We start from the raw sequence: 9,809 nt of genomic DNA, 5'->3' as shown, positions 1-9,809 counted from the left end.
ATATTGAGATACATTCCCAGCCCTTTTTATTTTTAATTTTGAGACAGGGACTCACTAAGTTGCCCAGGTAGGACCTGAACTTGTGATCCTCTTGCCTCAGCCTCCCAGACTGTAGGTGTACACCACCATCCTTAGCCCTGAAATCACATTTTTTTTAAAAAAAAAAAAGCTGGCTGAAGCTCATTTATAGGATTGTGGGAAAGAACTTCAAGTTTCCTCCGTACTGGGTTGATGGTAGGGAAAAGCAGAGAGGTAAAGAGTGGCCAGTATGTGTCTCACTACTGAACAACCAGAAAGGAATGGGGCACTGCCTTGGAGAAAGCTTCTCCTGGGAGAGCACAGCCCCGCCTGTCACCCTAGGGCCTGGTCCTTGGATGCAGGGGAAGACTCACCCAGCCTATTTAACCATTGAATTCTTCCATGGGGGTGCATCCTAGAGAGAAAGAAGGGCCTAGTGTATGGATGAAGCTGTCAAGAAGATGCAAATCTCACTGGCTTAGTCCATTTTGTGCTGTTAGAATACCAAAGACTGGTTATTTTATAAGGAATATAAATTATATTTCTTATAGTTCTGGAGGTCAGGAAGTCCATGATAAAGAGGCCTGCATCTGGGGAGGGCCTTTCTGCTGCATCACAACATAGTAGGAAGTCTCCTATGGCATGTTCCTACAATGGCAATATGGCACCATGGCAACCATGGTAGAAAGTTTCCTATGCTACATCCCAGCATGGTAGGAAGTCTCCTATGCATGATAAACCCACTGTCATGATAATGAACCCATCTCCACCATGAGGACATGAATCTTTTCATTTTAAATCACCTCTTACAAGTCCCACCTCTAGACACTGTAACATTAGGGATTAAGTTCCTGACGAATGAACTTCAGGGTGCACACCTGAGCCACAACAGGTGGGAAGAAGCAGGAAGTATCTGCAGATAGAGAGCACAAGAGTGGGCTGTACTTGACAAGAAATTTTTCGTCACCTAGAAGCATGTGCTGGAGGTGCTGAACTGTGCAATGGTGCCCACCCTTGGTTCAGTACCTGAATTACCTTACCTTATTTTTGTTTTGTTTTGTTAATAACTGTCCTTTTCCTTTCCAGTCCAGAATTGACAGAAGGGAGCAGAATTTTTTAATTCTTCCATTTTACATTTTAATAGGAGGAATCCTGGTTACTTTTGTTAAAGATTCTAGTTTACAATAAGTTGCTTTAAAAAAAATGAGAAGTTGGCAACTGGTAAAGAATGTTGTTTAGAAGAAGGAATCATGTACTGCTTCTGTTTCTTCCAACAAAAACCAATAAGGCCAAAAGGAAAATATAGCAGGGCAGGTTGCAGCTCTCTATAGGGAAGAACTTTTTATCTTTTATCTGCCTAATCATGAACCATACCACTCACCAAAGAGGCAAAATGCATGACATGGAATATAGCCAAGGTCCAGTAACCATCTTCCAGGTTGAATGTGAGTGGTTTCCAGCCTTTATGGGCATAAGGATCCTTAGTATAAACAATTTTGAGGGCTCCTCTATGGTAGCATTCTCTTTTTATCAACCCCTACCCCTCCTTCCCTCCATACTCCTTCCAACTTTTGGGCCCTTCCCATTTGCAAAAGCTCTATTTTCATTTTTTTTTCCTTCAATTCCCTTTTTCCATCCCCTTTCCCTCTCTTCCCTTCCTCCTCTTTCCAACTCTTGTTCCTCCTTCCACTGGAAAAACATCTCCCTACTTCCTATTTATCTATCTTCTATTTTGCTCCCCGCATCCCCACCCCCAAGATATTTAAGCTTGTGTGTCTGACTTATTTTACTTAATATTATGGTCTCAAGTTCTGTCTCCTCTGCCATAAAGAAAGATAAACTTGGGGATCTGTAGGGAAGTGGGTAGTATGGGTAGCATTTTCATACTTAGACTCTATTAAGAAACCATGATGTCTGATGCCACAGAACTACACACTTAAAATGATTTAAATGGTAAATTTTGTATTATGTATATTTTACCACATAAAAAAGAAACTATAATGACAAAATATGAAGTCAGTAATGTTTTTTAAATAAATCTATATTTTATTTTTATAACACATATACTAGGAAATCAAAATTAATAATAGGAGGAATAAGTTCCGGTGTTCCATTGTTATATTATAACAGGGTGACTATGGCTCACAACAATTTATTATATATTTGATAGAGAACCAAAAGAGAGAAATTTAAATGTTCACAAGACAAAAAAATGATAAATGTTTAAGGAAATAGAAAAATTAATTACCCTAATTTGATCTTTACATATCACATATATGTATCAAATTCACATTATGTCCCACAAAGATGTATAATAGATGGATAGATAGATAAATAGGTAGATAGACAGACAGACAGACAGATAGATAGATAGATAGATTTTTCTTTTTTTGTGGTACTAGGGATCGAACTCAGGACCTTGCGCTTGCCAGGCAAGCATGGCGCCACTGAGCTACATCCCCAGCCCCAAGATGTATAATTTTTTACAATACCCTCAAGACAGGAATTTTACCTGTGAAATGAGGACTATATACCAGGCATCGAGAGAGACACAGAGGATACAAAGGTAAAATAAAACCAATATGGAACCTGGCCTCATGGAGCACTTCTATATGCAAGACTCGTTATTTTGTGAGACTACAGAAAATACATTCAGATTGGAGAACCTTGTGTAGTTCCCTAATTTCTGAAGAATCCTCAGCCCATAGATTGAGAACTACTGGTGAAAAGCTGTTTCATCCTTCTTGAACTACCAAACTTCTATGGGATGCATTATAAACAAAAACATAGGCCAGGAATTACAGTTGACTCCAGGAAGGGATTAAAACGTGAAAAGTTGGTCCCATACTGACTGTTCAGAAAATGACAGATTTAGGATCTTTTTCATGGTAACCCAATATGCCCTTGAGTAGCAAGCTTATGAAGGTAATTGATACATGTTGATTTGTCATTGTAAGTCTGGACTTCTGCTCCTGTTGCACTAAAAGAAAGCACTATTAAAAGCTCATAGGAGGAACTAGTTACGAGCATCTAGAACAGGACTATGAATCACTAGTTTAAAATAAAGAGGTTTTGCTTTAATATCACATTCAATTTTAGTATTAAAAAAGTCAGATAGTTAACAATTAACTGATATGCTGGGTGTGCGCCAAGGTACTGGTTGATTTCCTTCTAAAATATGTCCTGCCAAGGGTGACAAATGGAGGGAGTCCTCTGTATCTGCACTGGATCCGTGTTCTCTTGGAAGAAGAGTCGAGGAAGGGAGGGTGTTTTATATTCAACTATACTATTTGACAACAGAGGACTTCTGGATAATCCAATATTTTTCCAATTGACCCCCAGTGGAGCAGGTTGCAGTCCTTGCCTACCTGAAGCACTGCGGGGGGTGTGAGAGGCAGAGACATTACTGGACATTTGCATTTAAAGAATTAATAAAAATTCCTCATTTGCCTGAAAGCACCATGAAGTTTATAACCTTGACGCTTTATAACCCCCTGCAAGGGTTTGTGTCCTGCTATGGCCAAACCAACCAACATAAATCTGTATTTTAAAGTATGCAATTAGTAATGTGCCACTGGAACTACTCAGTTCCCTTGGCTACAGAATTTCACAAAAGGGAAACAAACAATAGAGAAAATCAAAAGCATTCCCTGGGCTATATTAACCTCTAGGTCACCCATATTAATGACAGCTATTCCACACGAACATTCCTGACTTCAAGTAAACAATCTGTTGAGGACGAAAAGGTCAAAACTGCCTTTCTCTGAGTTGACACAAATGCACTTTTTTTCACTTACTCTTGCCTCGAAACTGAAATTGTGGTTCCCAAGGGGATCTTCTAAGTTGAGCTTCCAAATCTACCTTGGATGTTCTGGGATCCATCCCTAGAGCAATCCCTGAGCCCAGACTTCTTTAAGGGTCCTAACCCTCCCTGAAGCAGCATTTCAGGTTGTTACCAAGACCACAGACCCCCGACACACTCGACTCCCCCACCACAGCCCCACCCAGAATGGGTCCCACCGGGAAAGTGGTGGATTCCACCCCCAACACCCTGCAGGCAGAGGATAGGAGGACACCCAGGAGGGACCGCCTGTAGACTATTCAAGAATATTTCCTGAGGCCCGGGAGAAAAGGGAAGCTGGCCCGGAGGCTGACCCAAAATCAGAGAACACAGGACACAAGTAGGACTCCACAGGCCTGCCTCTCCCCATAGCCCTAGAAAAGAAATTCCTTGAAAGGTTAATTCCTTGGGGATACCCCAAATCAGGGAGGCCACTCGGGGTTTTGGTAGAGACTCAAGCGCCCTCTAGAGGCGACACTGATGTTTTGAGGATGTCTGAATGGGTAGGGGGCTGGCTTCGCCACACCATGCTTCCCTCCAAGACCACGGTTCCCTGGGAGCTGCCTCAGAAGCCCTGGGTGACAGGAAGTGTTCCCAAGTGCCTCAGTGTCTTTTCTTCCTGTCTGTCAACCTTGAGGGAAACAAGTCAGTCTTTACTGGCTCCTTAGGATCTGGGGTTTGAGGAGAGAAAAGGGACCATCTTTTCTTCTTCTGGAAACTCCTCTGTGTTCTTGAGCCCTTTTGTCTTAAATTATCTGAATCCTTGACTCCAAAATTATTTCTTCTGATTTCTTCCCCTGAGAAAACTTTTTCAAACTTTGACTTCACCATCTCCCCAGGAACCTGATCCCGGCTGCTGGCTCTGAGGAAGACCTAATGTGACAGCCACCATGAAGGTGGTGTCACAGGCCACCATGGCTCCCACTGGTTCAGTGCCTGAACCACCCTTTATAAGCAACAACAGGCCCATCTAATAACTGCTCACAGCTGACAACCACCTACAATGAGGCTTCCACAAAGGCTCAAAAGGGACCACCTGGGTTGGGTCCTGTGAGACCTAAGTGCAGAAGACACCCAGGGTGGCCTTGGGAGGGAGATGAGAGATGGTCACTGTGACTTTTGCAGAATGAGCTAATTTGGGAGAGAACAGATCGTCCTGACACTGTTCCCAAAACTTCCATCTGTTATAGGCTAATTTCCGTAGAAATGCTCGCCAATCAAAAGTATTCCAGAGCTGGGGATTTAGCTCAGTGGTTCTGCTGCCTTCCTTGAAAGCCCAAGGTCCTGAGTTCGATCCCTGGTACCAAAAAAAAAAGTATTCCAGGTTCTTCCTTCCAACAAAGAATTGGACGAGACAAGCCAATAACTGTGCCAAAAAGTTTATTTGAAAAGTGCAGGGTAAACAGGTGTAGGAGAAAACAGCTCTCTGCAGAGCAAACTTGGGCCAAAGAGAAAGAGGGTAAAAGCAAAAGTGAAAGTACACACCGAGTCTGAAAAATAGTCACAGGCTGTGCAGCTCACAGGGGACTTTCTGTGATGGCTGCTCTTCTTTGGGCCATCCACATCTTGTGGGAACTCAAAGAAGTTCTGCATGGGGGTCCTGGCATTGCCTGGGGTCTTGTGATTGGCAGGTCCCGCCCGTTTTCCCAGCCAGCTTTGCCCCACCCTATCTGCTACATCACATCTATATGTCACATGGTATGTTTGGGTATGTTAAACAACAAAAAACAACACAAGGAACCAATGGGAAGAAAACATAAGATTATCTCCTAAAATGTAAACTGAATGAGTTAGAATTATCTAAGGTGATTGTAATAAACAAGATTAAGGGTCCCACTTCAGACAATTAGAATTTCCGGAAGTGGGTCTCAGATACCTGCATCTATGACTGGCCCCTGTGGTGAGGACTGTATTATGCACGTGACTAATTCCTGGCACAGAGGTTTAGAGCTGCTGTATGATGTGGCAACTCTTGGAGCCTACAAGGACCAGGAGCCCACACTGGGCACCCTCCAAGCCTCGATTTCAATCTGCATTCAGGGGACAAACGTAGGCACACCCCCACCAGTGGTAGCACACTGGTGTGTCCACACAGCAACCTGCTCCAGCAACACACCAAAGATCCAGTGATGAGGGGAGAGTTCTCCCCTTGTCCTTAGCTGAAGGCTCACCCAAGTCCTCAGCTCCATCCCAGCAACTGTGTCTTCCAAGATAACTGACCAGGGACAGCCATCTCCAACCCACAATGGTCTGAACTGGCTCTGAGCACCTCAGGGATAATCACTCTAATGTGTCCCCAAAAGCCTGGTCATCTCACTCGTAAATAACATCACAGGTCAAGATCACAGTCAAAGCTGAGCTTCTCCAAGTTCAATCCAGTGTTTCTTACAATCTCTCCTCTGTTAGAAGATAAAGATGATGTCTATAGCCCTTTCCCAGAGTTCTCTAGTTTAATGGAGTTCCCAGCTTAAACTAGAATAACAGAAATCCCGGAGAAAAAGCAAGTAAAAACAGAAGAGTCTCCAAGCATTCCCAGAAAAAAGTCATTTTGAATTATTAAACTGCCGTCAACTGTCAGAACATCAATATAATGCAAGGCTGCTGTGGATTTTTTCTCAAAAAAAAAGAGCAACAGTGCTCACTTCAGCAGCACATATACTAAAATTGGAACAATACAGAGAAGGTTAGCATGGCCCCTGCGCAAGGATGACACAAATTCGTGAAGCGCTCCATATTTTTAGTGATTACTATGCAGGCTGGAAAATCAGTGGAACTTAAGAAAAAGGTAGAACATAGGAAAGAAGAAATAAAGTCTGAATTCGAACAGTTTATGCTGTTTCTTCCACAGCAAAAAGAAGGGAGATTTCAGCAAAAGTAAATGAAAACATAACAGACATTTCAGAGCATGCCTCTGCATTAAAATATCTATTAAAGGAGATAGAGAGCAAACATAAAGTCAGAAGTTGAATTGCTGACAAGTATTAAGAGTATCTACCACAGATACAAAAGTTTAAAATGCCCTGAAATTTTTTTCATTCCAATTCAAAAATTACAGTTGCCGGCTTCCTCCACAATATTCTGGACTAAACAAAATTATCAAGCGATTTCAAGTAGATGTACTCCTAGATCCTGAAACAGCACATTGTAAACTTATTATCTCAGAAGATAGGAAAACTGTGCATTATGGAAATATGCAAAAACTACCTCATAGCCCAAAAAAGTTTTACATCTGGCCAGCTGTACTAGGGGCTAAGGGGTACAGCTCCAGCAGGCAGTACTGGGAGGTGGAGGTGAAAGACAACCCTGAGTGGATCCTGGGTGTCTGTAATGAGTCTCTTCCTAGAAGGAAGAAGAACCAGAATCAACCCTTTTTAGTAAAAGAGGGGCTATGGGGAATTGGGCGAGGTAGTCACTCTAGTTACATTGCATTCGGTCCTAAGAAAGTTAATCTTTTGCCAAAAGTAATACCCACTAAGATGGGCATTTTCTTAGACACTGAAATGGGTGAGGTTTCCTTTTACAATTTAAATGATAGATCTCTTCGGTATACTTTTAATGATTATTTTAGAGGAACACTTTGGCCTTACTTCTACACTGGAACTGAGTCACGACCCCTCAGAATCTGTACTATAACAGATTCTGAATGATGAGCTATTGAAAATCTCTTTTTGTTGTTTGTTTTTTACAGTTAGTGGACACAATAGAACCAGTTATCAAGAAAATATTTAATAAAATTCAATTTGAATAGATAGCATCTATTCAAATAGATGTAGTTGATGGGTTTTTCCAGTTTTCAAATAATTTTCCAAATAATTTTGTCTTTCATCAGGTTCTAAAAAACGTAATTATAGTGCCTACTTTGTAGATAAATCAAGGGGGTCCTACTAGAAGTTCTTAAAATACTTTGAAAATGTATTTAACTGAATGCGTTACTCTCGTAGTTGTCAATAAATCTACACTCATTTATTTTCTGTAAAAGAAAAAGAGCAACATATTAAATGTACATAGAATGGTTCACTAATCCACAACAGTATTATTGTACACTCAGTTATATTCCATTTTGTAATGCAGTACTATTAAATTTGACCCTCCTCTCTTTCATTAATTTCCAAATCACTTCTTACAGAGAGCATAACGCATGGTGTCAAGTGGTGACATTCCATATGGCATAAAATTTGCTGACCCCCTTGATTAATTTTAGTATTAACATGATAATTTCTAGGAATATCAGGATGCCTAGCCAACACACACACAGAATACTGAGATATTTTCTGCATTCTGCATTGGTTTTTATTTTCTTATTTAAATTGCATATGACTGGGAATCAGACAGCTGTTTGTGAATATCAGTTAGAGAGTTTTGACATACTTTAGTGCCTGCATCCACATAATACACAAATCGGTCATGTCAATCTTGCCTACAGTTGGCAACTTCTACTTCCTGTCATTGCGTTGCTAGAGCCATGATACATAACCCTTCTCCTGTCACAGTGATGTAATGGAATGAAGTATTGGTGGGTGGCTCCCCCTCTTGGGGCTTGTAAAGCATGTGGTTTTTGTTAATCATGAAAACATGGGCAGGAAACCATTCTTTTGATGACAAATTTTTGCTCCCTTATAAGTTTATATTCCGTAGCCCCATTTCCATGCCCTTCTGAATACACAGTAACTTTTTTCAATGTGGCATTAAAGTGTAATCTTTTTTTAATTAATTTTAAAAGACACTGAGGGACCAAATTTTAAATTTAAGTATTTATTGAGCTATGCAAATAAAATCAACTGAAGTAGCAGATGACAGAAATTTCTATACAAGGCTGAGTTTCTAATGTACACAAAAAAATGGTAATTATGGGCCGGGGATTTAGCTCAGTGGTTCCGCCGCCTGCCTCACAAGTGCAAGGACCCGAGTACAATCCCTGGTACAAAAAACGAAACAAACAAACAACAAAAAAAAAGGTAATTATATACCAAATTCTATTCATAGCTTGTGCACAGCTGGCAATTTCAGAATCATTGAAATGTAAAAGTGAGGGGGAAAAAAAACCTTACAAAGATACAATGCTGCTAGTACCAAATGGTATATATTTTTTACACACAGAAAATGGACTTCTTTGAACCCAAAGTTTCCCAAATATATCCACTGTACATTGCATAATTTGAGACTCATCTGTCTCACATTTACAGTTAAGTCTTATTTTATGACATAATACTGCAGCAATGAAATGACAATTTTTTCAACTTCTACTTGACAGAATCTCAAAAATCTTATGGGTACCCCATACATTCAAACAATTCTTTTTTTTTTTAATTTTACTTTATTGGTACATTTTAGGTATACAATATAATGACATTCATCATTGGAAATTTGTACCTTTACATAATCTCTCTTGGTTCTTATTTTCCCCCCTTTCCCTGCCCTCCCTTCAACCCCTCCATCCCTCCCTATTTACAAAGACTTTGTTTCCATTTTTTCATTTTCTCATATTAATTCCATTCCCTTCTTTCCTTTCCCCTACCCTCCCACTTGCCCTTCCCCTTTGCCCCTTTTCTTCCTATTTCACATTACCTATTATACCTTTTAGTCCTTATTTACACTTTCAGTTTCTCACACTAAACTATTCCATATTTACATGTGTCCTATTTATTTCACTTAAGAATATCACTTCAATATGCATCCATTTAGCTATAAATGTCTCTAATTTCACATTTTTATGGCTGAGTAGTACTCCATTTTATTTTTTTAAAAAACATACCTTTTCTTTATCCAGTTTCCAGTTGGTGGGCAATTGGGCTGCTTCCAAGTTTTAGCTATTACAAATTGTACTGCTATGAACATGGGTGCACATATATCACTGTGGTATGATTCTTTTAATTCTTTGGGGAAGATGCCCAGCAGGGGAATAGCTGGGTTAAATGGGACTTCCAGTCCTAGTTCTTTGAGGTATCTCCAT

General features: G+C 40.4%; 1 non-coding gene and 1 pseudogene across 1 annotated transcript; both read left to right on the top strand.

Annotated features, from left to right (window-relative positions):
* Positions 1–1,411: 1,411 nt before the first annotated feature.
* On the top strand, positions 1,412–7,506 carry LOC147823585 (tripartite motif-containing protein 60-like; annotated as a pseudogene).
* Positions 6,494–6,598, top strand: LOC147823586 (U6 spliceosomal RNA). The gene has a single exon (XR_015443685.1). It is a non-coding gene; the product is annotated as a U6 spliceosomal RNA (small nuclear RNA).
* Positions 7,507–9,809: the final 2,303 nt, after the last annotated feature.

The sequence above is a fragment of the Heterocephalus glaber genome, unplaced genomic scaffold (genome assembly GCF_053883595.1).
Source record: "Heterocephalus glaber isolate CG9 unplaced genomic scaffold, H.glaber_assembly_v1.0 deba00001572, whole genome shotgun sequence".
Lineage (NCBI taxonomy): Eukaryota > Metazoa > Chordata > Mammalia > Rodentia > Bathyergidae > Heterocephalus > Heterocephalus glaber.
Note: the sequence above shows the minus strand (reverse complement) of the source record. Positions and strands in the feature narration are given on the sequence as shown.